The sequence below is a fragment of the Panthera onca genome, chromosome A3, assembly GCF_046562875.1.
Source record: "Panthera onca isolate mPanOnc1 chromosome A3, mPanOnc1 haplotype 2, whole genome shotgun sequence".
Taxonomy (NCBI): domain Eukaryota; kingdom Metazoa; phylum Chordata; class Mammalia; order Carnivora; family Felidae; genus Panthera; species Panthera onca.
This window is the reverse complement of record NC_138341.1, coordinates 1457814-1479818: the sequence shown is the minus strand read 5'-3', so window position 1 is coordinate 1479818 and position 22005 is coordinate 1457814. Positions and strand designations below refer to the sequence as shown.

Here is a 22005-nt window from a genome sequence, read left to right as displayed (position 1 = left end):
AAATTCTAGTTTTCTTCATGGTCAGTGCAAACTGCAGTGTGTGTGTGTGTGTGTGTGTGTGTGTGTGTGTTTACCTGGTAACTAGCTGGGGTGGTACACCTGATTTAGCTGGAGACTTTGATTTGTGGGATTGACAACCTTATTATGCAGTGAGCTTATTATTGATATTATTCTGCTCTCGGTTGCCATGGCCACCTTGTGAGAGACATTCAATTTTCTCTCTTCCATCATCATTATCTATGAGGCCATCTGTTGTGGAAAATGAATTCAGCCTCATTTGCATGACTGATAAGCAATTTTTTTTTTTATCTATTTAACAGAAGGTCATATGCCGGGGATTTGGAGCTCGTGAAAAAAAAAATGTGGAGGAAAAAAAAGCATATCGAGAGCATGAGTGGGAGTGTGTGCATCAGGGGACGCATGTGGAAGTGAAACAGATCCCTCAGGCCTGCGAGCCGATCGCACTGCATTTGTCAGTCCTGCCCGGGCGACATTTTTTCCCTAAGCTACCGCACACTAAGCAGTGAGAGAGCTTTCCTCGCAGTCTTCTTGAAGCCCCCTGATTTTTTTACTTATTGTTGGTGGGTGTATTTCATTTTATGCTTTATTCCCTGGACTATGGGTTATGATGTCAATATTCACTGGAGACAAAAAGCAACCTTTTCTGCATCTCGGTGGTAGGCATATTCCTCTCTTCCTTTCAGACCGGTGGTGGAAAGGGGTTTTCTTTTCTTTGGCTGTCTGTTGAGCCAGCACAGTTACCAGCAGTGAGTTTGTCTTGAACTTGTGAGCGGCTGTGGTCATGGCGTGAGGTATGTGGTCTTCGTGAGGTGAATTCTGTGGACTCGGTGGACAGCGGACGTGTTTCCGTGGTCCGGAGCCTCGTGCTGCAGTGTCCATTGTTTGCTCCTTTTTAAAGTTATTTTTACAGCATGGCTGGGAGCTGCAATGTTCCAGGTCTAGAGAGTGCGTAATCCACAGAAGTCTCTCTTTACGGCAAAATGGGTATTGAGATGCATGCCTTAACTGTGGTGTTGTTTATTTAAAAAAAAAAAAAAAAAAAAAAAAAAAAAAACTTGCTGCATGACGATCCTTGGAGGATTTGCGGGCACTGAAGCCAGAACTTCACAGAGACTTTACTGGGTTACTTTACATTGCAAATAAAGCATAGCATTTTTACAGAGGCTGTTAAAACATGAGATGTCCTTGCTGTGATGTTACATTTGCCTAGATGGTAAGAAAGTTGGCTTATATTGTTTAAACTCAGAAACTCGAAGATTTTTAACTATAGCCTGAATGTTTGAAGTTCATAATGATGAAACATTATTTCAATTATAACAGAAATATGTCTTCTAAAGCAACTTAAATTAATAAACTGGAAGTTCAAACTGCACACTTTAATTTCAAGATAGGTCACAATAAAGAAATAAATATATATGCAAATATTCACATGATAGTTATTTATTCAAAATATAGAGCACTGATTTTGAAGTTAGTATGAAACTAGCCATGACAATTTTTTATGTTACCAACACTATATAATCTATAGAATTTTTAAGTTATTTATTTACTTAGGGTAAAAATATTTTTATAGGAGCTTTTTGGCTTAAGTGTATTTTACTGCACAAAATTAACTTCATAGAGAAAAGCACCCTACCACCACCCTTATAGGCATAAGGGAGTCTTTCTAATTGTTCAAGTTCATAAAAGTTATGTTGCTTTCTAACTGATACAGATAAAAATGTGATCACCTTTAAAAAATGGTTTGCACAGTATTCCTTTTTGAAAAACAGTTCCATTGCATTCCTGTAAGTTTTCACCTCTCAAAAACTTTGAATACAAAATGTTGATTGTATATTACATGCACTACCAAGTGACACATTCTAGAAAAATGGAAGTTTATTTTTTCTAATTGATGTGGAAGAAAGTGTATTATTCTATGATCTTGAGTACAATAAAGGTGGTTAAAGTTCTCCTTAAAGTTGAACTGTGGTTACATATTTTCTGTATTAGAGACAATAGACCATGGCTGATGTGTTTGTAAGATAGTTTTTTACTTGATGGCACTTCTTTTAAAACTCTTGCTACAGTAGCACGGACTACTCATAGGCACCAGCGGCTGTTATATAATCCTTCCTTTTTAAATCAGCCATTTTTTAAATATATTTTAGCTTGAGTATTAGAGACATGACTTCATTTTAAATATTAATTTCACACTTAGAAAGTCCAAAACAACAAAAGCCTGATAGTTTGTGAGGATTATTTAACGTGACATCGCTTTTCTCAGGGGACTGTAGTTAAAGCACAGTAGCGTGATACCTGGATCTGTATTATAAGATGAAGAATTATGCTGTTGCCTTTTGATCAGTACATGTAGCCTTCAGATTTGTAAAGCAGAACTGTCAACTTCTGAGAAACCTAGGAGGTAGCATAGTTGCTTTTTCCCTCCCCCCCCCAAAAAAAAAGTTAATTACCAATCTTGGTTGGATTCTTCCTTGCCTCCCTGACATTTGACTGCTGCTAATTCACTGATTAATCTCATTAATGTGATTATAGTGGGATTTGGAGCTGGCTGCCATTGTTCTGTAGACAGTGCTATTCAGCCTGAGCACTTTGCCACCTCATTCAGTTTTGCTGTGATTTTTCAAAGGCTGGTTGAGTGAGCTATTGTGAGCAAGGCTCCTCTCCCTTTCCCTTTCAGCACCGGGAGCTGTCCGCTGCTGATAGCAATTACATTCAGCGGTGACTGACTTCCTACTAGTTTACTGGCAATGTGAAAATGGCTTACTTTCATCACCTTAATGATTGTGCTCCTTGAGGAAGAAGCAGGAGCAGCCTTTACGGTCACAATTGGGTGTTCTGAAGATGGTGGCAGAAAGGATATGCAATCTCAGTATTTTATTTTGCACATAAAAATTTTACCCTACTTTCCAAATCACCAAACATGATTTCATTAGAATTACGTGCATATGTACACTGTGAGTGGAAAAACTATAAACACTAGGTAGACATGTTTTTTCAAGTGGAAAATATTTTTGTGATAGAAATTTATGTAATAATTGATAAAATTTTATTTTCGGAACCATGAACTAGGATTATCAAGATGAACCAGTAAGGCAATAAATAACTGCACGTAAAACATAAATTTCAACTTCTCTTGAGCTAAACTTGCATCGTCCAGTAAAACTTAGGCTGATTTCATACATGTGAAGCTGACATCAAAGTTGAAGGCCCAATAATTTGTGACCGTGGATGTGTGATGTACCAAAATCCCTGAAGGAATGAAAGCACCTAATTTCCTTTTGGGTTATAAAAACAGCACAAGCATGATTTTAGGAAAATGTGAGCATTTTTAGAAAAGGAGCCTCTTCAGTGTATGGTTTTCATTGTTCCTGATGTGTTTTCACATAGCTTATTTATTTTTTACTGTCTTGAAAATATTTATGTTTCATGGCTTACTACTGAATGCACCTGATGTTTTATGTCTGTTTTCTATGCCAATTTTCAATACATTAGGGAGAAGAAATAACTTATTTTTGCAACTTCAAGGTTTTTTGAAGTTTCTCTATTCGTTAAAACTATACTTGAAATTTAGAGTCAGTAATATGACTATTTGTTGATTTGCTTTTAGAAACACCTCACATGTGTGATTTAAAAATCCAAACCAGTCCTCTGTGAAAAAATTATTCTGTTGCCTAAATAATATTTTCAGAGTCATATGGGTAGATTTCCAACTCTACCTGTAAGATAATCTAATTTGAGGGAGAGGTATTGTTTAAGAAACACAGTATATCACCTAAAATACTTTGTTCACTTATTTCATATTTTAATGGCTATCTTTTTAACTTCAAACAACTTAACATTTTAATTACCCTTAAATATTTTATATCAAGAAACCCACTTAGTGTACTAAGAGGGATTAGCAAGGCGCTTTTCGGTAAAGACCGCCCTGCCCTGACATTGAAGTGTGGCCCATCTGGCTGTCCCCTTGAGTTCAGGGCTACAATTCCAATCAATAACCAGGTTTTCAACTGCATCTACTACCTAGCCATAAAGTCTGCCTTCACACAAAGTCCCACCAGAAGTCTGTCCAGGAAGCAAATGAATGCAGATTCAGAAAAAAAAGATCTTTATTTTTGGTAAATTCTTACAATCAAATTACTTCATATCATAATTTCATTGCAATAGTATTATTTGTTTTCTTACTTTCAAATTTTTAAAAGGGCCCTTTTCGCAAATGTCTTCTTTTTGTTTTCTTTGAAAATATGTGTAGCATTCCTTAGAAAGGAGTAACAGAGGCTAAACTTGAACAAGACTTGCAAATGATTAACATATTTTTCAGCACGCCAGCTAAGTTTCATCAAACCACATTCTTTACCACAACCCTACACCTGGCACTGATCTATGTTTATTCCAAATTAAACTAAAGAGAAAAGATATTACAAACTTTAAGTTGTGTGTGTGCATAAAATTATTTTTTAAATTCTATTTTGCACTGGTGGGGGTAAATTGTATCCAAATATTATGTGTGACTGATATTTAAAGAAAGGATATTTTTTTTAAATTGGCACATACCACAAATTAGAAATCTTGTCTACAATGATCATAACTTGTACAAGAAATAATATTAAACTCTCTACTTTTGTAGTAATCTATTGTATGATTTTTCTGATATCAGATTATTTTAAGGTAGCAGCTATACATTTTCCATGAGTAGGCTGTATTTCAATGCAACATGGTTTCATTTTGGAGTATGCTTTGTGTCCTGTCCTCTCTCTCCCTCTCTCTCTCTCTCTCTCTCTCTCTCTCTCTCTCTCTCCCTCCCTCCCTCTCCCCGCCTCTCCCTCTCCCTCCCTCTCCCCCTCCCTCTCCCCCTCCCTCTTCCTGTCTCTGTAACTCTGTTCCTGTTTGTCTGTTTTTGCCTCCCTCTCTTCTCTCTGTGTCTCTTTCACACCTGCATTGTTCAAGCATACACAATGATTTTTCTATGCCTGTTTTCACAATGAAACTGTTTTAAGCTTTGACATCATAATGAGTCCTCAGGGTATCTGTAGAAGTAATCAGAGATGGCAGAGAAAATGTAAGCCAGGTGTTATAAAAGTAGGAAGAACGCACAAATGCCTATTTATTATGTGAAGAAATACTGATAAGCCTTGCTGTGTCGGGCTGTTCTCTTGGAAAATTTTTCCTAAAATGTATCTCTTTAAAAAAAAATCCTTACTCCCCACGTGGTGATTATTGGAAAAGTTGGGAGGGGGAGGAAAATATTTTAGTCTCAGTGAAAGGGGTGTTGTGCTGTGAGAAGGCAGAATGGTACAGGATATTCTCCTAAAGCATCTCTAGCTCTCGCACTGCAGTGATTTCCAGCAGGGCTGGGTGGGAAGGGAACTGTAGCCTGTGTAGGAACCAGTGTGTCTGGTCTCAACACGTCAGGCAAGAGGCTCGGGCTTTAGGGGAATCACCTCTGAAAGCTGGAATAAGGTGTTCTTGGGAACTTCAGACTTCTGCGCTGCCCACCCCCCACCCCCACCCCGACGGAAGCCACAGTCAGCATTGTGTTCTGTGGAAAGCCTGCAGTGGTTTATCACTGGTGGTGGTTCTGCCCCAGACTCTCCGTCTACACAGTGAGCTGACAGTGACAGCGCTGGAGGGTAGGGGCGGATGGAGCGGGGATGTATAGGGAGACGCGATCAACACGTGCCATGGGCTCTCCACAGCAGAAATAGCCCTGCATGTGTAGAGAAATAGACTGCGGAACGGGATCTCTCTCGATGGCCACCAACTCTTCTGCGAAAAGGTATCGCTTTCTCTCTATTTCAAGGCTGCATATGATTTATCTGCTTGTTGCAACTTCCAGCTCTTTAGAATTATTTCATCTGATCTCCCCAGCAAATGGTTGTTTCCCTCCCTACCTGTCGTCAGTTCTTATTTGATGACAGATCACAGCACTTCTTAAAATCGCCTGGTTTGGTGTGCAAATGAGCCAAGAACGGGCTCCTTCTCCAAGAGAGCTAGACCTCCGGTATCACATCATCGTGGGCAGGCCCCCAGATACCTGTGTGCTGCTGGGTTGTCATTAAACAGAAGTCTGTGTCTGCAAGGCTAGCGTCCAGGGGGAGGAGTGGGAGGTGCTAAGTAGCCTTTGTGATTTAATGTGGACTTTCGTAGTGGTGAGTGTTATAACAGAGGTCTGCAGACAGCGCGGTGGTATAGTTACTGCTGGACTAAAGCTTTATTGCTTGACCCAAGAAGCCATCTATAAAATCAGCACTTTTTTTTTTTACCGGAAAAATGCTAATGAAAGTCATATATCTATGTTCCTTTCCGTATTTTGAAATCGTATCTGGTCTTGCCTTTGCGGATCAAACTTTCTCTGACATTTTTTTTCCCTTCGAGCAATACCGAGAGATGGATGATGTTTGAACTTTCTTGGAGAGATAGTTTTATGTCCTTTGTTTTAAAAGAAAGTGATAAAAGGAGCTGGTAGTGAGGCAGAACCCAGTGTGGTTGGCAACCCCAGGGACGGCTAAGACTCAGTTCCAGTAAAGTCTTGTGTAACTGCTCTTCCCCTTTTGCGGTCCAGCACAGGCTTCGGAACCTCGTTCTGTTTTGTTTGGATGCTAGGCACTCGCACCATGTGAAACACTGCAGGTCTGGCTGACTCTGCGAGACTCCTTTGGCCACAGTGTGAATCCACCATAACATCAATGACGGGAGGTGGGGGGTGTTTTTAGACACACTGCCTCCCGGGTGACTGTTCCCGGCCTGCCTCTGGTATTCACAGTTCCCATCTATTACAGTGAATACGGCTCTGCACATGATACCCATTCTGCTCCGGAGATTTAGGGGCCTGTGGGTACAATGTAAGAAACATACAGCACGCATCCCCAATCTTGTCTGACTGTGTTGCAAGCTTCATAAACAGGAAGGTTAGAAATGACTGGTTGAAGCCACAGCTATCCCTTGAAACACACCTAGCGCAGCGCTGAAGTCCCCTCCCCGGGCTAGGATTTGGGGAAATGGATATGTTTGGTAGTTCTTAGAGGATGCAGCCCGACACAGGGTAAGTCAGCGGCGTGCTGGTGGTGCTGTGCGGCCATGGCCTCCCCGGGAGCCCCGCTCGGCACGCGCGACAGCCTGGCCGGCGTTTAGTGGTGTCAACTTATTAATTTCCATCTTCGACTTCAGGCCTGTTAGTTTCCTGTCTGAAAGCATTATTACTTTTGTCCATGTGGCAAAATAATTAGCATACAGATGAGCAGTGGCCCGGCGTCTGAGCGCCGGCAGAGGGAAGATGTGCAGTGGAAAGTTGATTGGATGAACGCGGAACAAATGGTAGGCGTTGAGGAGCCCCGCAAGAGTTCTGGGGCCGTGGAGCGGGGTGCGGGCTTTTCCGGGTGAGTCCCCGACATGGAAGGCAGGGTGGCTGCCGTGGGGACGGCTGCCTGCCAGACGCCGGCCTAGCCGAAGCGGCCGGGGGCTGCAGCCACAGATCATGCGTCTGGACCGCTCTGTTTTGCGATGCTCCAGGTTTCTCTTTGATGGTCCCTGCAGGTAAATATGTCCTGTCCTCCTTGTTGTTTCCAGAGCGGTGGCTCTGCTTCCCAAAGTGGAGCAAAGTTCAACTCCTCCTGGTCAGTAACAAAAGAACAGTCATTTGCTGCTGGTTTGGGGTGGATGCTCCATCCATCTTCCCGTGCCTGGGTCTGGAGTGAAAATTCCCCGTTTAGAGATTCCTGTGCTCAGAAACGTACAGCAGCCATTATTCAAGGTGTTTAATTAATATTTGCCGGAACAGTGTCTCCAGGCCAGTAAAATTCGCGAACGTTGTTTCAGGTGAAGCCCAGACATAATTAGTTTTGACTGGTGTATATTTTTCCTGGCTGGGAAGGGGATTTTAGCCAATTTAACCAGCAACTTACTGGAGATTGTGGAAACCGAACTCAAGTTTCTATTGATCTGTACGATCCATAGATAGGAAATATAAAAATCAGCACAGCCTCTGATACTTTCCGTTCTTTCCGGGGGAAAGAAAAATTGGAAGCTGGTTTTACAAACCAGTCTCCTGAGTTGGGAAATAACGGTAAGCCTGCTGGAACCCCAGTTCTCCATTGTCACCAGTGACACACATTTCTTATATAATTCTCTGGCTTTAAGACTGCAGTATGGGTGTTTCAGTGTCTAGTTAAATATACTTCCTTCTCCGGGAATTCACTGATAAATAGTTCTCTCTTGTTTTCATAATTTCTACTCTCCTTAAAAGGTAAGGTTTTCATTTTCACTGACCTAATTATTTCGCGTGTTTCTAAGGTAGAACTTAAGTAGGAATTGTTACCCTCAAATCGTCTATTGACAGTTTCTTAAATATATCACATCACTTTGTGATTCTAGTTTGCTTTTATTTTTAGGCTTTCTTTTCCTTTTCTTTCTTTCTTTCTTTCTTTCTTTCTTTCTTTCTTTCTTTTTGAAAGAGTTGCTTCACTTTATTTAGCTGTTTGCTTTAGACAATGACAGCAACCATTTGACAGAAAATGCAACTTTTTGGAGGGTCATTTCTTGTGTTTTAAAAAAAAACTCTGCCTTTCCGAAAAAAGAGAAAACTCTCTCCAGCAAACCTCAACCTCAACCTCAAACACAAGGTATCGGAAAACATATTAACCCTTTGTGGGAAGCTCCTGCCTGACGTTTGGCTTTGACCGTTTTCTCCTCGTGCTGCAAGTTTCTGAATACTCACACTGAGCTGTTTATCCATTTATTTTTTGCATAATAGACGGATCCTGTATTTTTGCATCTATGAATACATATTATAATTTTTTTCAATTTTATTTCTCAATTTGCTGGTAAACAAGAATGAGAAAACAGTTGACTTTTTTTATTTAACTCAGCAGTATTGAACAGCAAATTGTTCTCAGATTCCTGAATCTTAGCTAGAGGAAGGAAATATTTGTTCTTTTTCCATGCTAGATTTTATCTAAGCATTGAGCCAAGCTTTCTGTGATCAAAATGACTCCTTGTAGTTTGATGACAGGTTATAACTTTCTTGGGGCAAAACATGAGCATTAGTTTTTGCTCTCAATGTGTCCATTTACTAACAGAAGGGGACACTGGTGTGTCACCTACCAGTGTCTTCCTTTGTGCCCGGCTGGGTCTCAGAGTTGTAGCCCAGCTTGTTTTAAGGGCCAAAATTATGTCATATGAGTTTCCACTTGACAGACTCACTTTATGCCACTATCTGTCACATTAGCTCTCAGGCACCGTGGGGTTGGGAAGGGCTTGCCTTCAAAGACAATGAAAGAATAAAAGGTCCCACAGCTAGAAATATGGTGATGTGCACCTGCCTGGAAATGTGATTTCTAAGGGAATCTTTCTTGCTTCCCTCCTTCTTTCCTTTCTTGTTTCCTTTCTTGTTTCCTTCCTTCCTTCTTTCCTTCCTTCCTTCCTTCCTTCCTTCCTTCCTTCCTTTTTTCCTTCCTTCCTTCCTTCCTTCCTTCCTTCCTCCCTCTTAAATTTTTTTTGGTTTACCTCTACGGTTGGAGATCAACTTTGGAAAGAAAAGCAGCTTTCCATAGCAAATTTTTAAAGCAACGAGTGAGATGCCAAAACATTGGTGAAAGATCAGGCCCTCTCTGCCTCGCTGAGGAGGAGTGGTTGGTGCACGGGCAGCGGTGTGCCCTGAGGGGTCCGCTCTGCCTCAGGTGACAAGAGCCAGTCTCTGCCAGGGATCCCACTGATTGTGCATGAACATGGTGTAAATATTTTTCTTTCAAGAGCTTGTTTTTGGCCTTATTTCTTTAACATTGTATACTACGATGTATTTTTGCACTCCCAGGAGTACTCAATTAATCTCTTCAAGGGTTTTGTGAGTGAGCATGTGCATGTGTTTCTAAACCGCCGATATGACAGTGCTCTGTGCAAGCTGAAAGCCCTTGAGCCATTGGGTTAATATGTGCGCCTTGTCAACCTGCTTTGGATATATTTGTGCACCCATCAATAGAGCTGCAAGGAACTTTATGGCTCAATATTACACACCGACTGCTTTTGGCTAAAGTCTGACAGCTCCAGTCTCAAATTGCTTTAGAGAGAATGTCCTTAAGCTTACTGGACATTCGCTTGAGATATTTTCAGGTTTGGAATGTCAGCTCTACATCTCTAAATCAAACAACTCGTGAATTAATAATTTATGAGGCGGGGGCTCTTTTTAGTACATTGACAAAGATGTTCGTTCTAGGATTTCTAGTTTCAAACCCTGTTTTGGGTGGTATCTTCGTGCCATATCTCAACATAGACTCGTGGTGTATTTGGATGGCCCTCAACAGAATGGCTTTCTGAAGTCAGTATCACCTCCTGATCTCAGGGCCTACTGTACCACTCAGCCCTGAAAGGGATAGATAGTTCTTAGAGCCTGACTTCAAATCTGGCCCCATCCCCTGCCACCCGGGCACATGTATGCCACTAGCCTGTGCCATCTGAACAGAAGCTGAGAGCACAGAGCATTGTCGCCATGAAACAATGCTAGCCAGACTGGTTGTGGAAATAATCGAGTCTGCAGGGCACCCCATAGAGAGCCATCAAATCAAGTCTGCTCTGGAGCTGTCTGCTAGATTGTGAACATTCAGAAATCAATGCTGCATCTGCTAGTGGACCCTCTGGTTCACTGAAACTCCCACCTGCCTAATGCATCTGGGCAAGAGCTTTTCAGAAACCAGTTTCCTTCAGGATAAATTTAATACGTCTTGAGGGCCAGGCAGAAGCAAATTGATTCTATCTTTGCACCAGGAAAACTCATAAACATCTGTAAGAACACAGATTTTCCACAACCCCCAGATTAGGGGCTGCGATTTTGTGAAACAGCCCAAGCCTACTCCCTTCATACCTCATGCCAGCATGGCATTTTTTAATTAGGAAGTTGATTAAAAAGGGCACGGTAGACCACGGATGTATGGTCCTTTGGCATCCATCCAGCTGTTTGTTGTCTGGGTCGTGGAAGGTACTAATCACCAGTTGCAGGGAAGAGGGGGAAATCGTCACAAGCCTGAAGGGTGGGAAGTTGCAATTGCCCTGATGTGTGTGCTGATGGCAGTTGGTCATAGCTTTACCCATGTCAGCCTCTTCTGCAGACAGACTTGCTGGCCTCCTTTACGACACAGTGATCATTTGCACTTTGGACACATGCTGTAACTGGGTGTATTGCACTGAGAAATTCTGTGGTTCCGGTCACTCAGGAGTCAGTATGACAGGTCCTCATTTTTGCATTTTCCAAATACGAGTGTATGTTTGACCTCACATCCTGTAGTTTGGAGTGAATGGTGATAGTCGCCAGTGAGGGTTGTGCTGTTTATCTTCCAGGGTAACTGGGTTTTTTCTTTTATTCTTGTTTCTTCTTCCTAAGGGAAATTCCTGTCTTCACTGGCTTTGTTTAGGGCTTGAAGTATATTACCAGAAGAATAAAATTTTATGCCTAATCGTAGTGTTCCTATGGCCAGTGTGGTGTGAATGAGTTCCATGATATCAATTTACCCCTACCCATCCCACATGTTGTGTTGTATGGGCACTTTCCCAAGCCCAAGTTCACCAAAGGAACAGAAAGAGACATCCTCAGGGAGCTCAGACAAGCCGCTGGCACTGAGGCCACCATGTCTGGGGCGGACATTAACTCAGGTCAAGATCAGGGGACACGACTTCCACCATGGGAATTTCAGCTGCTGGGGTTGTGATTCTTTCTTTTGTTCTTTCTCATGGACCCTACTTGCACATTTATCAATTATGTTCAGACTCTGCATTTTAGAAGAGTTTAGTCAACAGCCTAGCTAGAGTCAGTGACGAGGATGGGCAGCCTGGGGGCTCCCCCACCATCTTCTCCTGCAAGAAAAAAACATCAAAGTCGGTGTTGGGAATTGCAGGCATTGGCTCCTGAAACTCAGCTGCCCCTTCCTTCTTACCACTTGACTGAACACCTCATACAATGTGCACGCACTGAGCACCTAGTATGTCAAAAGAGCCAAAGAGGTGGAGATGACAGTTAAACTTCTGACCCACAGTGTTTCAGGGTGTGTGCGTGTGTGCGTGTGTGTGTGCGTGTGCGCACACACACACACACATTTTAGTAAGTGTATATTCATGTATAATCTGTAAAATAAATATATAAATAGCTAATATTTTATATATTACATTTGCACAACATATATGTTATGTTACATATACATAATATGTTATAGATTATATTTATAGATTATATACAAATATATACTTACTTTAAATAAGTGTGAATATACATATTTTTTTAAATATATATACTTGTGATAAAGGGCAGTCACAATTTCTTCCAGATCTACTTTCCCTTGAATATGTTTTGAAATAGAGTAAACCACTATTCCGACTTAATGGTACAAGTGGAGTAAACACTGAGGTCCCTTCCTTAGATGATTAACACTTCAGGGGTCTGGGTGGTCATTCTGAGACTTAGCTCTCAATTACATAGCATTATATAATCACATTTCTTTACTTAATTAAATCTATGATTTGAGTTTATCACCTTTTTACACAAATCTAGAGCTCAAGATTTGGACTTTGTGTGGGTTCTGCGTCCTTGGTCCTCACTCATCAGATTTCTAGGTTGACATCGGCCATCCTGTTATGGTGTGTGCAGTTAGGACGGAAACAAGTCTCTGCTTACCTGGGAATGCACGAAACAGTGAGCAAAATGCTGTTTTGAGGAAGGAGTGCTGGCAAATGTCAGCTGTCTGATTTGCAGTTTCTGAACATCTCAAAGCTGTTGATCCCAGAGATCAACAACAGAAAGTTTGAGTAGAGCGTGGTTAAGCCCCGGATTAGCGGCCGGGACCCAACCTCCCAAACAAACAGGAAGCTCCCCTGGTCCTACTTTCTCACCTCTGGCTTCCTCTGTGACATCAGCAGCCGGCACCACGCCAGCAGCGAGCCGGGCCCGGCTTGGTCATCCGCGGGCTCCCCACTGGCTGAAGAGGCATCAGAAAGAGGACAGGACAGTTCAAATTGGAAACTGGTCATGCATTTCCGACCATTCAGATGACTCCCTGCCACATTTCCACTGAGTCAGACCTGACTGAACATACCTATCTGTTCAGAATTAAGAATCCATGATTAAACCCTACCAAAGAAAAGTAAGATTAGAAGTAGTGTTTTTATGGTCTCTCGGAGTCTGGGAATTTGAGTAACTCAGTCTCTGCAAAGCTGCATGTCTTTGCTTAAAAACAGAAGTCAGGGGTTACACGAAGCAGGACGTGCTGGTGGATGCTGCACACTTGTGTGTAACAGGAGGGGAATCTTAATAGTTGGCTCGGGCAAATTGCAGACTAATTTATGACTTGTTCCTTGGTTAACATGGCACATTTTGTACAGAATTAACCCTTGGAATTTTCCACTGAGTTTATGTTCTAAATCTATCAGTATCTTTTGTTGTTCTTTTCTTAATCCCAGGAACAAGGGTGGAGGTAGTTTCACTGCCCAAATGTTTTGGTTTTTGGTTTTTGGTTTTTGTTTTTTGTTTTTTAGTTAATATGCTGTTACTGGGGTTGTGTTAGCTCAAAAACAACCCTTTTCCCTAAGAGACCCACACCCGAAGTGCAAGCCAAGAAATGTTGTGTCTGTTCTCCAGGGAGGAGCTAACACACCTGTTTACAAATGGGCTGTGCCACCTGTTCATCTACTTTTAAAGTTAATGATCAAAACAGTACCCGATCAAGGGGTCACTGTGACAGGGAAGGCCGTCCCATTTGTGAGATTACAGGGGACCCCTCGTTCCTCATCCATAACATTGCATATGCTTTAAATTTTGCAAAAGTTGGAAAATACACTCAGCCTGTGACAAATACTCCACATCTTGGGTATTGACAATCCAGGGTTAGATGCCGGATGTGTGTTAGGAGCATATGTACTTTACAGCTTCAAAATCCAACACGTGCAGATTGAATCATTTGTTGTAGCATAAGCATATTCCTGAGATGTGATGTTAGACAATCAACGTTAGAAAAATGGGTCTCTCTCTCTCTCTCTCTCTCTCTCTCTTAAAAACATTCAGTGTGGCATCTCCACTTGCTTCATCCTTCCTTCAACATGGCCCCACGTCTATGCCCTTCTTCCCACTTAGATTCTCTCTGACTGCGGACTGTGCTCAATGGGGCCACTGACTGTCACTTTGGTGCAACACCATCACTGCTGGCTCGTGTCCCTGGATTTTCAGTTAGCAAAGGACAGGATCAGGAAGGCCAGGAATGGATTCCTTGACTGCTTTTGGAGGCTCTTCCAGAGATAGACATGCCCTGCTGGTTTGATCGTAGCAGTTATGTTGCACACCTTGTACAAGCTTCTGAGGAATCCCTCAATCTATTGAAAATGGCCAATGACACTAGGAAACTTCTCTTTCCAATTAGCTTCTTGGAGGGGATTTTCACCAAATATTATCCACTGTAGTCATCTTTTCTTTTCTTTTTTGTCCTCTTTATTTTCTCAGCGAGATTTGTTTGTCCATAGCCAACCTAGATAGTAACAGACAGCCCATGTGTGTCTTGGTGGGGTGGGAGGACCTCATCTCAGTTCACCTTCCTGATGATTTGGGGATGACTTTGAATAGGTCATTCCAGCGTTCTGGGTCCCAGAATCCTGGCTTCACATGAGGGGAGTGAACTCTGTCATTTCTCAGCTCCTTCCCCTTCTAACATTCTGTAATGGTGTTTGCCATTCTCATGCACAGCCTGCTCCGGGAAGGTGTCGCTGCAGGGTGATGGGGCTCCCTGCTTGTGGCAGTGCCCCTGACAGAGAGCAGCACCTCCCAGTCCTTGTCTGGGGTGCTGTTGCGGAGAAGAGCAGGAAGCAAGCCTAACACCAGCACCCTGGAAAATTTAGAGAAGGCATTATTTTTGATTGATGGGTCTAATCAAGGACTGCCAAGGTCAGCTGAATTTTCCCAGAACTCATCCAATCAAACTTCTTGATCATCTTGAAAAACCACTGGATCTTGTGTGAAACTCAAATGTGTAGCTGAAAACTAACTCTAAGTTGTTTTATCTCTTGATTTTATCCATTTTGTGACTATGGTCTTATTTTACTTTGGCAAGAATTCTCTTCTGGCCATTATAGCGGGTGAGTTGTCCTGAGAAGATTCACAGAAATGTACGTGCTGTCGTGGCTCTGTCATTCCTGCTTTGTTTCTCTTGACTCCATCGGATTGTGGTGGATCTTCTTCACCTGTCATGATGGAGGAAGGGCAGTGTCTGCAGTTCATATCACTAGGCTTGATGCTTAAGGACACGGACCCATTGGCTTTGTGTCTCGCCTTTCCTTTCTGGAAGCAGTGTTTACATAGTAGTAACAGCCAGGGAAAAGCAGCCTAATCAGAACACATTTATAGCAGCTAAAATGTGTTACACAACCCATGGCCTACTTCTGGTACCCTGAAGCACCCAGAACGACACACAAGATCTTGTGGGTCCAGACAAACACTGGGTTTTTACCACCGTGCCCCATGGCACGTGATCTTCCCCAGCTCAAAAGAGTCCTCACAAAATCCTGGTAGAGTATACAAGAACATTAAACCTTCATGGGAAGGGAAATAAGAGAAACCAAGCCCATGGGCGAGGTTAGACAGCTCACCCTGTGCACACCTCAAACAGATTCCTCACCAGCTCACAGAAGCCATTCCAGCCTCTCCAGATGTCTCGTACCAAAGAGCTTCCTTGGGGAAAATTCAACGGAAGATGTGTCCCACTTAATAAAACAATCCACTCTTTCAAGAGCTCAAAATGTGGAACTTCTAAGTTTTGGGCAGTGTTTCTCACACCAGAAGCAGTGGAGAAACGCCATGAAGGAAAGTCAGTGTGGGCATGCAGGGAAAGGGCAGTGGACACAGGCACGGAGAGATAGGAAGTGAAAGGAAGAGGAGATTAAAAAAAGGGGGGAGAAACGCACAGGCAGTGGAGACATGCCAAGAAGCACAGCTCAGCTCTTTGCAGCTCAGTCTTAAAGTGGGACATCGTACAGCTAAACCAACCAGCAAAGTCATACTTGCACAGGACCAAAAGTTCAGGAGTGATTCTTTAAAAGTTTTTTATTTATTTGTTTTGAATATCTGTTTTGAGCATGAGTGGGGGAAGGGCAGAGAGAGGGAGAGAGAATCCTAAGCAGGCTTCACACTCATCACAGAGCCTGATGCAGGGCTTGACCCCATGACCCTGGGATCCCAAGACCCTGATCAAGAGTCGGACGCTTAACTGACTGGGCTACCGAAGCACCCTAAAAAGTTCAGTGGGTTAAGTGACAAGCACCATTCCCCTCTTCATACAAATCCAAACTGTTTATATATTATATTGAAATACCAATGAAAATAGACTGCCAGGTTTTGGCTATAATAACCAGGTTATAATAACCTAACACTTAGCTACCAAATGTGCCACACTGACTGCTTTACTTATGAACTATATCATGTAAAACCCACAAGAATCTATAGTATTGTAGGTATTCTTATTAGCTCCAAAATCATAAGAAGCAAAATAGCATATTCATGAAAGAATTCAGATTATTAAAGATATATACCGTTTAAGAAAACAAATCACCAAGTGCAAAGCTTTTTATTACACAAGAGTGGAATTGATGGCTCCCTGGATGTGCAAGTTAGCACTTGTTCTGGCTGATGGTTAATAGCTTTAAGTAGACCCAGCACTTCTTTACTGAATGTCTATAGGGGCAAGCACTGAACTAGGGGTGCAGCATAGTCCTTGCCCTTATGAGCTGAAAATCTGGGGGTGCCTGGGTGGTTTACTAGGTTAAACAGCTGACTCTTGATCTCAGCTCAGGTCATGATCTCATGGCTCATGGGATCGAGCTTGAAGTTGGGCTCTGCACTGAGCCTGCTTGGCATTCTCTCTCTCTCTCTCTCTCTCTCTCTCTCTCTCTGCCCCTCCCCCATGCTCTTACTTGCTCTTTCTTTCTCTCTCTCAAAATAAATAAATAAACTTAAAAAAATCTTAAATAAAATTAAAAAAATTAAAAACTAAAAATCTAGTTGAGGACACAAAATACAAATACAGACAAAGTTAAATAGCAACAAACACACAAAAATGTTCATGGACAATCAAGGGACCAGGAGAAACATTGCATGTTGCTTGGTGATCACCCACCTCGGTGGTGCAGAGGACCTGTGAGGAGAGTACAGAAAGATGTATGGGTCCTGTGGGCCACGTGGCCATTGGAACCTCATAAACAGGTCGCATTTGGACCTATTGTTGAAAACAAAAGTAATTTGGCTATGTGGGGAACAAGGAGAAGGCTTCCTGTATTAACATAAACATAGTGAAAGTACTAAAGACAGGTGATGCTCTGAATTGTTGTTACCCAGTGACATCTGACTGTGGTGGCTCATTTTGTTATGTTATGCATGGTCTGCACGTGATTTCCAGTGGCATCTGGGGACTTATACCTACAGATAAGTGGGTAGCAGTTCCATTTCAAAAATTAGTCATAGTTTGCTTTTTATTTTATTTTTTAAAGTTTATTTATTTATTTTGAGAGAGAGAGAGAGAGAGAGAGAGAGAGAGAACTTGAGCAGGGGAGGGCCAGAGAGAGAATCCCAAGCAGGCTCTCCACACCATCAGTGCAGAGCCCAACACGGGGTTCAGTCTCACAAATGGTGAGATCATGACCTGAGCCAAAACCAAGAGTCGGATGCTTAACTGACTGAGCCACCCAGGTGCCCCCATAGTGTGCTTTTTAAAAACTTTTCATAAATACATGCCATTTTATTTTATGATCTAAATATGTGACAATCTAGAGATTTATTGTTTTTCCTGAATGATTAACAAAAAGATTAATGACATTTAATCTTGTGGCATTTACAAATAATTCCATGAGACTAATCATAAAACTGTCTTAAAAAACATTCAAGGAAATAATGGGACTAGGTATTTCTTTTCTGCTCTAGAAATGTCCATGTGTGAGTAGGAATTTCTCTCTCTTTTCTTTTCCTCAGAGAAAGAGGTGTGTTGTAGAGATAAATATACGACGAACTCTATAACAGAGTGAGGGTTGAACCAGAAGTGTTTTTTATATTGTGAGTGAAGATAAGCCATTCGATTTAGGCTCTGATATGGCTTTCAAATTAATAATAACTTACTCCTTCTATATTAAGACTGAATGTAAACATGACTCACAGAATGTATAATATCTCCGAAAGTAACAATGCAAATGATGTCTCCCACTTCCTTTGTTTCAGGATAGAACCACAGCAAGGTTGCCGTTTGGCACTTTAAAGTAGATTTGGAGCTTTTCTACCAGTAAACGTGTCACTCCCATCCTGAAAGCTTCGCTAAGGTCCGCCATGGCCTCCAGTTGGGTCTTTCCCGTAATAGCTCTCTGAGCCTTTGTCCTCCTCACACGTCCCCAACTTTCCCAAGAAATAGTTATTTCAAGCTAATTTACAAACTGAAATCGTGTTTCATTAAAGCCTCTCTGGGAGTGTCACACTTACTGTCCACCTTCAGATCTACTGTCTCTTGAGCTTTGGGCCCCAGCGGGGGGCTCAGCCCACGGTGACCACTGTGGCCACCTACCCCAGACACAGCAGGTAGGATTGGAAAGAGCGTGCGTGAAGAGCCTGACAGCCAGGGGTTACACCTGATCTCCAGGTTCGTTTTTTATCAACCAAGATTTCCAGAAAGTAAAGTGCTGAATTTTATCAGTTTTGTGTTTCACAAAAGGACAAGACCACAGTAAAAATGTGCCACTTTCTCCCCGCTTTCTTCTCTGACATGTTGGAGATTTGTGCATGTGGGGCCCGAAGCCCTAATTCACATTTGCCCTGAAAGGAATATAAACATGTAAGTAACTGTTCAAGCTCCCAGTGCATCCCTGGTCCATTCCTTCCACATCTCCTTGATGCCCAGGCCAGTACCCACTGTTTCCTCTGCTGCATTTCCCCTTGTCAAGCAATGGGTCCTCGACCATTAGCCAGGCTGCCAAGGAGCTAAGAAAAGCCCTTCTGTCTGTCTCTATTCTTCCCTCCTTCCCCTCAGCCTGCTCCTGACCAGGAACCCCCTCCCCCCCCTCCCCCCCCGGATCCCTGTCCTCGGTGTCCCCCGTGTCCTCACGAGGCCTCCCACAGAGTTTGCATGACATGCCCTTCATTCAATGACTGTCCCCTTCTGTCATTGGGTACCCAGTACAGGCTTCGTTTCTGTCTCTGTGGGCTCTAGAAATAGCAAGAATGGACACTGGGATGAAACTATCAAAAGAAGCTACTGGTGATGAAGACCCTTAGAAAACCTCAGACGTGCTATATTCCGGGGGGAAGGTGATGGGGGATACACTGCAGTCCTAGTTGTCAGTTGTCAAGAAGAGGAAACGAGCCAGTCAGACACCAGAGGGAGAAGCCACAGGAAGTGGAAAGGCTGGTCACACATGAAAGTGGGAAAAGAGTGGGAAAGGGAGGGGCCCAGAAGCTTGAACTGCTCCTGGGTGACTCTGCAGGCTTGGAACCCCAGCTCTTGACTTGTGCTCGTGTTTCCCCTTGATCCATCTTTCCTGAAAACTCCTTTTCCGACCCCCTACTCCGCCCGGTGAGTAAGGTAGCACCCCCACCCGTGGTCTAGAATTGCAGTCCGCACGGCCATCCATAAATCTGAGCTTGTTTGCAGCCGAGTGGCACCGTCACACACACAATTAGATCCTGTACTACTTGTAACTGAGCCTCATGATTCATATGCATTACAGGCTGAGACATGAGCTCGCCCGAGGACCTAACTAATGCAAGGAAATGCACTTGGAATCCCAAATTCTTTGTGCACACGCCATTAATAAATTGAAGCTGCTGCACTGAGTTAGTGGCGCTCAGAAAGTTTTTGCTGGGCCAATTTGGTTAAGTAATCCCCGAACAAAGATCCAAGCTTTTTCTGGTAGAATAGGTCTGCTCCTGAACCCTTCACAACATGGCGTCTTGATGTCAATCTTAACACCTGAAGTAAATAGGCACACCGCATGTGTTTAATTGGGCTGGTCTGTCACAGGTAGGGGCAGAGGGCTTATTGTGCTTCCCCAGTTTGCCCAGCCACCCCCCACCCCAATCCAGGTGCCAGACCAGCAGGAGGATCGAAGGCACTAGGGGCGGAGGTGCTGGCTTCCCCTGAGTGAGCACAACTCTGGAACATCCAGTCACCCTGACTGCAACCTGACTGAGGCCCCCATGTGGTGTGCCACTGCTGCCTTTCCCTCATTGTCTAGATGATGATGTCTCCCTCATCCTCTAGATGATATTGTCTCCTCATTCTCTAGATGATGATGTCTCTCTCATTCTCTAGATGATGTTGTCTCCCTCATTCTCTAGATGATGTTGTCTCTTCATTCTCTAGATGATGTTGTCTCCTCATTCTCTAGATGATGATGTTGTCTCCTCATTCTCTACATGATGCTGTCTCTTCATTCTCTAGATGATGATGTTGTCTTCTCATTCTCTAGATGATGATGTTGTCTCCTCATTCTCTACATGATGTTGTCTCTTCATTCTCTAGATGATGATGTTGTCTTCTCATTCTCTAGATGATGATGTTGTCTACCTCATTCTCTAGATGATGTTGTCTCCCTCATTCTCTAGATGATGTTGTCTCTTCATTCTCTAGATGATGATGTCTCCCTCATTCTCTAGATGATGATGTTTTCTCCTCATTCTCTAGATGATGATGTTGTCTCCTCATTCTCTAGATGATGATGTTTCTCCCTCATTCTCTAGATGATGTCGTCTCCTCATTCTCTAGATGATATTGTCTCCTCGTTCTCTAGATGATGATATTGTCTCTTCATTCTCTAGACTATGTCGTCTCCCTCATTCTCTAGATGATGTTGTCTCCCTCATTCTCTATATGATGTCATTCCTTCATTCTCTAGATGATGTCGTCTCCTCATTCTCTAGATGATGTTATCTCCTCATTCTCTGGATAATGATGTTGTCTTCATTCTCTAGATGCTGTTGTCTCCTCATTCTCTAGATGATGATGTCTCTCTCATTCTCTAGATGATGTTGTCTCTTCATTCTCTAGATGATGATGTCTCCCTCATTCTCTAGATGATGATGTTGTCTCCTCATTCTCTAGATGATGATGTTGTCTACCTCATTCTCTACATGATGTTGTCTCCTCATTCTCTAGATGATATTGTCTCCTCGTTCTCTAGATGATGATATTGTCTCTTCATTCTCTAGATTATGTCGTCTCCCTCATTCTCTAGATGATGTTGTCTCCCTCATTCTCTAGATGATGTTGTCTCCCTTATTCTCTATATGATGTCATTCCTTCATTCTCTAGATGATGTCGTCTCCTCATTCTCTAGATGATGTCGTCTCCTCATTCTCTGGATGATGATGTTGTCTTCATTCTCTAGATGATGTTCTCTCCTCATTCTCTAGATGAAGTTGTTTCCCTCATTCTCTAGGTGATGTTGTCTGGTACTTCATTTACCTCCAGGAAGGCCTTTCTAGGGCTCTCACTTCTACTCATTCACAATCAGTTTTATTGTGCATCTCCATCTGGGGAGCCCTTTCTGTTACACAAGGTGAAGTGAGAATGTTTATCAGAAGAGGCAGAACGGTAATCTGACCCAGGCTACTCGGCCACATCCTTGTCCAGATACATCAGCTCTGAAGGCACAGGTCAGACACAAACGTGTGTGTGATGTGGTCTGGAGGAAACTGCAGTGTGGTCCACGTCTTCCTCCTCATGCTCCATCAGCTACGATTTACCTTCAGCCTCTTTTCTGATTCCTGTGGGATCTTGGTGATCAGGATCTTATGTTCTTCATTTGTCGCATGCGGTCTTGATATCAGCTCCCACTGGCCCTGTGAAGATCAGGGGTCTGAGGGACCAAAACTGACAGTTAAAGGTGGAGAGGCATGAGAGGGGCTGTGTGCAGCTGGGATGACACATCAGCATCTGGCGGTTTAACCCAATGAGTATAGTGTGTTCACAGATCAGATGCAGTAGGGAGTTTCTT

At 42.8% G+C, this 22005-nt stretch overlaps 1 protein-coding gene across 16 annotated transcripts in view; it reads left to right on the top strand.

The window, feature by feature from the left end:
- The first annotated feature begins 347 nt into the window (after positions 1-347).
- MYT1L (myelin transcription factor 1 like) overlaps positions 348-22005 on the top strand; it is a 428591-nt gene continuing 406933 nt past the window's right edge. For 3 of the 16 annotated variants that reach the window (XM_078445066.2, XM_078445067.2, XM_078445065.2), the window contains exon 1: positions 356-581. The gene's annotated coding sequence lies outside the window, so the exon portion shown is untranslated. Of the gene's footprint in view, positions 678-716; positions 813-5346; positions 5798-6870; positions 7064-7375; positions 7555-22005 lie in introns of those variants that run through there. The other 13 variants (XM_078445064.2, XM_078445058.2, XM_081795140.1 and 10 more) reach the window with 11 other exon arrangements.